Below are 8,508 nucleotides of genomic sequence, written 5' to 3' on the forward strand. Positions count from 1 at the left end.
GGCGCTGTGGCAATTCTTGTCTACCCCTTGCGTAACTAGTGGCTCCACCTATTGCTCTCTGCTTACATTACGAAAACACACATACGTGACTCACTAAACACAGACAACTTCTCAAAGTTGTATGAAGCTATACCATCTTTCCCTGGTATTATTTGCCGCGACACTGTGCCTTTGTGAGAGCTACACTCTTAGGAACTCTTGGGCTGTCGCGTCCAACGACGCCGTGTTCGAGGAGGAGGCCGTCCCGGTTGTGCTAGTGGACAACAGCGGGCTTTGGAAACCGGCATATCCGCACTCGGTGTTACAAGACGGTGCGGAGAAGCCCAAAGAAAGCATCAAATCGAAAACCAAGGATGCAGCGCCTTGCGTCCAGGGTGTTCTATCGGATGGAGGAGATGACAGCGCCCGCCAGTGCCCCCTCACCTCCACCACACCAGGAAACGGCGAGGACCGTCAGATACATGGCCCTCTACAGCGACTGAGGACATCTCGCCACCATCTCCACTCAAGACAAGGTACAGTACATTACAATTGCTCCACGAAGCACATTGTCACTCAACATTTACTATAATTTGTTGTGTTCAGATAAGAGCCATGTATAGCCTGTGTATAACAATATTTCAAATCAAATGTATTTATAAAGCCCTTCCTACATCAGCTGATATCTCAAAGTGCTTTACAGAAACCCAGCCTAAAACCCCAAACAGCAAGCAATGCAGGTGTAGAAGCACGGTGACTAGGAAAAACTCCCTAGAAAGGACAAAACCTAGGAAGAAGCCTAGAGAGGAACCAGGCTATGTGGGGTGGCCAGTCCTCTTCTGGCTGTGCCGGGTAGAGATTATAACAGAACATGGCCAAGATGTTCAAATGTTCATAAATGACCAGCATGGTCAGATAATAATAATCACAGGCAGAACAGTTGAAACTGGAGCAGCAGCAAGGCTAGGTGGACTGGGGACAGCAAGGAGTCATCATGTAAGGTAGTCCTGAGGCATGGTCCTAGGGCTCAGGTCCTCCGAGAGAGAGAAAGAAAGAGAGAATTAGAGAGGGCATACTTAAATTCACACAGGACACTGGATAGGACAGGAGAAGTACTCCAGATATAACAAACTGACCCTACCTATATCTTCTCAGTCAGTGATGGCCCAAAGGACAACAGTACAGGAGTCCTGTATTTCTACGACACCCTGATGAACAACACTGTAGCAGACCTGAGAAGCTTCCCATTCGCCTCCCACTTTCTCAGAGGCCGAGGGAGACTTCTGCAGGTAGAACAGAGAGCGTCAAACCAGGGTCTGTAGTGACACCTCTAGCACTGAGATGCAGAGCCTTAGACCGCTGCACCACTTGGGAGCGCTTGGGTCCCCATCCAGTACTACATTAAAGTGGCACATTAAGGCTTGCTGCGTGTATGTCTGTGTTATTGTTCAACATTATGTTATGTCTCCCCAGGCAGCAGATGGATGATCCTGTGGACCCCTGCTGTGCCAGACTGACTCTGACAGGCAAGATGGGGGAGGAGGACCCAGAGGAGGTGGAGTTCGCCAAGGAGGCCATGTTCTCCAGGTGTGTGCGCAGGGCACACTAATTGCTCATCCTCCCTGAACATGTTTTGAGTGTCTGTCCAATTGTCTCTACATATGTGCAATGTTTGTGAGCCTTTCTACTTAGCATACCTGTCTGCGTGTTTAGTGAGTATAATGCTCTTGCTCGTCCTCTCCCTCCAGACACCCTGTGATGAAGAAATGGCTAGTGGGACACAACTGGTTCGTTATGAAGCTGCAGCTGACCCAGGTCTGGCTCCAGGATTGGGTCGGAGGGGTGTCACTCATCCCCCTGGAAAACTACTTCAAAGCCACACCCTACTGAGAGGAACTTCATCCACAATGTATATGAAATCTACTACACCGTGTCAGATACTAGAAGCTCTACTTCTGGAATATTTGGAAGTGAGATGGGAAACATGAAGAGGGTTTAGACCTGCTCTAGAAGCTCTACTTCTGGAATATTTGGAAGTGAGATGGGAAACATGAAGAGGGTTTAGACCTGCTCTAGAAGCTCTACTTCTGGAATATTTGGAAGTGAGATGGGAAACATGAAGAGGGTTTAGACCTGCTCTAGGCAGAGTGTGGTCTTGCCATGGATCATGCAGAAGTAACGCATGTAAGATGTCCCCCTATGTCATCCAGTTCAAGGGAAAGCTTCAGAATGTGAATATACAGACGTAGATATAGATGCCTATAAGCAGACACTGGAGACTGTTAAATGTACAGAATGATTTACTTGCTTTGCAGATGTTGTTTATCCAATGCTACCACAAAGCCTTTTCACATAATCTTCTGACCAACAGCTAGACAATGACAAACCAAAAACTTACCTAAAACAGGCTCATGTCTGGTGGACAATAGATTGACTCTGATCTTGAGTTGTCAAGTCACATTTCTATTTTATGCTTAGGTCAAATAATGTACATGTTTTTCCAGTCTTTCAAACGCGGTTATTGATGCAGTAGCCTAAAGCTGATAAAGTGTTATGATTTTTTAATAATTGGACCACTGTCAATGTAGGTATGTTTCTAATTATGCAGCGACCAAAATGCCTTTCTCTGTATTAACTGCTTTTCAGAAAGTATTTTGGTTGCACTTGCAGGCTATTCTTTGTTTGCTGAAATGTCATGTTTCCAGTCCGGCCACACTAGTCGCTGCTCAACTCCATCATATCATGGAGTTGAGTTTAATCGGCTACACGATATTAAAACAATTATAGTCTTTGGTAAATAAATACTGGACCGATTCAGTCCTGAGGTAGTGCAAACTGCATACAGTATTTCTAATTTTGTTGTCAATGTATTTGTTAATTTGTCAAACAGTATTTTGTGATTTTGGTGCTGAAGAGAGTGGGCTCCAGAGTGGCGCAGCGGTCTACTGCACTGCATCTCAGTGCTAGAGGCATCAATACAGACCCTGGTTCGATTCCAGGCTGTATCACAACCGGCCGTGTTTGGGAGTAGGGTTGCACATTTTGGGGAATATTCAGAGGTGGATACTTTCCGTGGAAATTAATGGAAATATATGCACATAAACCTTTTACCTTATCATAAGTAGGCATAATTGCAAATTTATTAAATCCTTCCAATAGAATTTTTAAAAACGATTTAGTTATGAGTTGATTTTTCACATGGGATGATTTCACTGAACAACAAAAGAAAGGGAATATGTAAAATTAGAGTCTAGAAACTAAAGCTTTGGTTGTCTCCCTCTCAGGCTTTCATGTCTTCTCCCTGGACCTCCTCAATGTCCACCTCTTGAACATCAGACTCAGAGGCCTCATCTTCACTGTCACTTTCCAACCTTGTTGAGGATGGCTCATTGTCATGCTCAACATGCCTCAAATTTGCCAAGATGACTACCAATTTTTCAACCTATGTCTTGGTCAGCCTGTTGCGTGCTTTGGTGTGTGTGTTCCCAAACAAGGACCAGTTGCGCACTGAGGCAGCTGATGTTGGTGGGATTTGGAGGATGATGGAGGCAACAGGGGAAAGAGCCTCAGATCCACAAAGTGTCTTCCACCAGGTGGCTGATGAGATGTGTTGGCACGACTGCCATATTGCATCTCCATCCCAAAGCCCTTGCTTGGAAGTGTACTTCGCCAGACTGCCAAGAACATTGCACTCATCCAGGCCAAGGTGGCGAGACACGGTAGTGATGACACCATGGGCCTTGTTGATCTCTGCACCAGACAGGATGCTCTTGCCAGCATACTTGGGGTCCAACATGTACACTGTGGCGTGTATGGGCTTCAGGCAGAAGTCTTCACACTTTTTGATCTATTTCAGAACTGCAGTTTCCTCTGCTTGGAGCAACAGTGAAGTGGGCAGGGCAGTATGGATTTCTTCTTTTACATCTGCAAGCAGGATGGCATTGCCTCCCTCAATCTGTGCAATGGCTACTGCTATAGGTTTCAGGCTGCTTACCACTCTCTTCCAAAATACATATTCCAGGAGGATCCTCTTGATGGGGCTGTCCATATCGGCAGACTGTGATATGGCCATTTCTTGGAGAGACTCCTTCCCCTCTAGGAGACTGTCAGACATTATGTCAACACCACCCCAACGGGTGTTGCTGGGAAGCTTCAATGTGGTGCTCTTATTCTTTTGACTTTGCTTGGTGAGGTAGATTGCTGCTATAACTTGTTGACCCTAACCATTTCCTTGGCTCTCTTGTAGAGTGTATCCATTGTTTTCAGTGCCATGATGTCCTTGAGGAGCAGATTCAATGCATGAGCAGCACAGCCAATGGGTGTGATGTGGGGGTAGGACTCCTCCACTTTAGACCAAGCAGCTTTCATGTTCGCAGCATTGCCTGTCACCAGTGCAAATACCATCTGTGGTCCAAGGTCAATGGTGGCTGTTGTCCCTTGTGTCTGTGCTCTTGTAGAATACTGGTTGAGGGGTGTAGATGATGTAGTTAATTATTCCTTTCCCACAAACATTTGACCACCCATCAGAGATGATTCCAATACAGACTGCTTTCTCTATGGTTTGATTGACCTTTATTTGAACTCTGCATCCAGCAAATGAGTAGATAAAGCATGTCTGGTTGGAGGGGTGTATGCTGGGCAAAGAACATTCAGAAATCTCTTCCAATACACGTGGACTTTGAGCATCAGAGGTGAACCAGTTGCATACACCGCTCGAGCAAGTCATTCATCAGCATTTCTCTGACTACATTCCTCCATTGTGTCAAAAAACTTCTGATTCCAGGATTACCATGAGCTGTCTGCTATCGATAAGGTGTCAGATTCATCATATTCACCTCCACTAGAAGTTTAGGGACTTTTGTCACAAGTTGCTTGTTGTGAGCTCAGAGGAAACTTTATGCACTTGGCCAGATTATTCTGCATAATTGTTGCATTCTTCACATATGATTTGGCACAGTATTTGCAAATGTGCACAGCTTTCCAGTGAAATGTCTTCACACATCAGATAGTGCCCGTGGCATTTTTCCGTAAAGATTATATATATTTTTTAAAATCCCAAATACAATTCCATAATACAGATAAATAGTTAAGCAGTTAGATTAAACAACTCCTTTGTAAGATAAACGTTTTAAAATGAAACATGTATGGAAACAGGTGAATTAACACTCCTCAGTTAGCAGGCTCAAGCAAGCTGAAACCCACATGGCAGCAAAAACTAACTAGCAGAAATTGTTAACAAGTTAGAAATGATTTAAACACACTTTGCTGTAGGCTGCTATTTACTAGTTAACAAAAAATAATGTATGCCATGTAAAATAGATTCTAACCACCCAGCATTTTAATCCAAACTTACCAGAAAGGATGTAGTTGTTGGCTCAGACAGTGTAGTATTGTGGGCTCAATAGCATCTCATTAGTGTGCAAGATCTTCAGAATCCGCTGTACATGTGATGGAAGAATGCACTGTGCATGCAGAGGGTTTAACCAAAATATGCCACAAGACCTATAATTGCCTTGTGTATCCCACAAAAAAGGTTCACTGTTAAGCTAAATGTTTTGAAGAATTTAAGCAAAATTCCCCAAATTCCAGGGCTTAACTTCCCATGGAAAATTTCTGGAATAATTCAGGAAATTTACCGGAAAGTTTCCAGACCCTTTTTCAACCCTAATTAGGAGTCCCATAGGGCGGTGCACAATTGGCCCAGCGTCGCCCGGGTTAGGGTTTGGCCAGGGTAGGCTGTCATTGTAAATAAGAATTTGTTCTTAACTGACTTGTCTAGTTAAATAAAGGTTGAATAAAACATTTTTTAAAGAGTGGTGTGTGTTTTACTAGCTCCAGCATCCCATAAATTCTGCACTGCGCAGGTGTGTGTGTAACTGATGTGAAATGGCTAGCTAATAGCGTTTCGATCGCTGACGTCACTCGGTCTGAGACCTTGAAGTAGTGATGGGTAACAATGGCGCGATGGGTAACAATGCTTTGTGAGTGACTGTGGTTGATGTGTGCAGAGGGACCTACGTTCGAGCCCAGGTTGGGGCGAAGAGAGGGACGGATCTATACTGTTACATTGATGCTGTTGTAGTTTTTAATGGTTGTACTGTAATTTAGGTTGCAGGTATCAAGTAATTAGATAACTAGCCAACAGGTTCCGATTCTACCTTATGCTTATTTACACTGAGCTGCGCTGGGGTCAGAATGCAATCATGGTTACATTATGACACAATGGAGCTGGCTTGAGGTATGGGTCAGAAAACATAGCTCAATGCAGAAAATGTGCTCCCACTTGCTATTTGCCTTTATGCCCAAGGCTATAAATTCCTACTGCAAGCGGGCAAATGGCAAAGTTCAAGACCTGAGCCCAGATTCATAAAACATTCTTGAGAAAAATTGCACTCATGAACTATCTTATGAGCTTATTATTTTTCTTAACACGCTTCTTAAGTTTATGCGTAAGAAGTGTTTTGTGAATCTGGGGCCAGATTTGCATCTCTGGCCTCCTATCATAATCCCTTGGCAGGCTGCTTTTGCACCTGTGTTACACCTAATGATTTAGTTTAAGTAGATTAATGATATATTCACTATGACCCAAAATAGTCTACATTTTTGCCATTGATTTAATATACTATATAATTGAGGCAATACAAATGGTTCCTTTCTAACAATAAATGTCCCTCTCGAAACAGCTGTACCCACTTGAAGAAAAGTGTTGATCACTACGTACCTCTTAAACACCACAGAAGAAGCCAAAAAGCCTCAACAGGAAGTTATTTGTTACCATCTTCTATCGAGTTTACAAACCAAAGAAATTCCACAGGCTTTTGGAACAAAATTATGATTATTTTACACCACTAAACGTTTGGAAATACGGAACAATAACACACTAGCATCACCCATTCAGTCGGTTATAGATAGATGGAGAACCAATTCACTAGCCTGGATTTTGAATCATGCATGGAGTGACTCATTTGCAGGAGACAATAGATAGCTAGATAGCTTAGCTGGTGTTTTTATATATTTAAAAAAAAAATCAAGTTAAACCTAGTTTTTATTCTGTTTATGTACCAGATTGGAATGCAAAGTTAGTTTTCTCAAGTAACTAACATTACTGCTTTTCTTCATTTGTGAGTAGTTTTACTTGTGTAATGTTCACGTCAATGAGGACAATAATGCTAGATTGCCTAACTAGTTAACGTTACTTGCTAACGTCTCAGACAACCTGTCTCAAAGCTTGCTTCTACCCCACCAAACCATAAGACTGTTCCAACAGCTGAACCCTGGGCTGACTACTGCACTCTACCACACACTTAACAGTTATTCATATTCTGTACACACTGAAATCCGTTTTGTCTACCGGACCAATGCAATAGTTATGTCCCCTTACTGCACTACTAATGTATACACTTTCATATGATTGATATGCTGCAACTGTTCCACTTATTCCACTCACTATGCACATGGGCTAACAATGTCCATAGCCTACTATATCCCTATAGGCAATAATAAATAAAGGTTTATTTTATTTGATCTGCTTCCTGTTGTACCTGATTTTGTTTATTTAGTATTTTTATATTAGTATGTTATACAGTTACACTGTCACTAATTTGATTGCTTTCCTCTGTTACTTATTTGATTACTGTCACTTTTGTCGCCGTTGCACTGTGAGAAGCCTGAAAGTACATATCAAATCCAGTCAAATAAAATGTTATTGCTTTGTCGTCACCAGTGGATCCAGGTGAACAGGACTGGCCCTCGTTATCTGATATTTTGCAAACACAATCATTTGCAGCACCTTTCCCAATGGAGATGGCATCCAATGTACCTTAAATAATCTAAATCAAATACATTTTTTTTAAAAATGTTGGCGACGGAGTAGGCATGCCACTGACCGTGCTTCTACACCTGCATTGCTTGCTGTTTGGGGTTTTAGGCTGGGTTTCTGTACAGCACTTTGAGATATCAGCGGATGTAAGAAGGGCTACATAAATACATTTGATTCTATTTGACTTGATGCTGAAAAAGTGTCTTGCCTCCGACTGGGCAGGTGAAGGGTGAGGGGGCTGTATGAGGATTTTTATATATATTTTAAAGTTACCGCACGGCCTCTGTGGAGGGACGCCGGCCTCCCAAGTACTCATTGCTAACTGGGATTTGTCACTGTACTCCAAATTTGACCTTTATCCACACTGATACATCAAGAAGATTGAAATAGTGCAAGTTTTGCCGGAAAACTGCCCTTTTTGTACTCATGCTAGTTAGCAGTAGCCATCGCTAATAACATTCTATTATAGAATGTTGTGTGTGCTGAATTGCATGCGCAAGCCAAGCGCCACCACTACAGCCAGTAGCACTGTCAAAGCTGTACAAAAAAATACAAATTAAAGTCTGCAAACAATCAGAAACATCGGCCACAACGTGTTTACAATACCTTGTTGGTAAGCCATTATTTGTTAGACCGAATGGAAAAACGTCTGAATGAGCATTTGAAGGAGCAGGATCAAACATTTTAGCATTCTAAACCATCGCAGAGGT

The 8,508-nt window shown here is 42.8% G+C and overlaps 1 pseudogene; it reads left to right on the forward strand.

Annotated features, from left to right (window-relative positions):
* Positions 1 to 19: 19 nt before the first annotated feature.
* On the forward strand, positions 20 to 5,792 carry LOC115116021 (protein CREG2-like; annotated as a pseudogene).
* Positions 5,793 to 8,508: the final 2,716 nt, after the last annotated feature.

The sequence above is a fragment of the Oncorhynchus nerka genome, linkage group LG3, assembly GCF_034236695.1.
Source record: "Oncorhynchus nerka isolate Pitt River linkage group LG3, Oner_Uvic_2.0, whole genome shotgun sequence".
NCBI lineage: Eukaryota > Metazoa > Chordata > Actinopteri > Salmoniformes > Salmonidae > Oncorhynchus > Oncorhynchus nerka.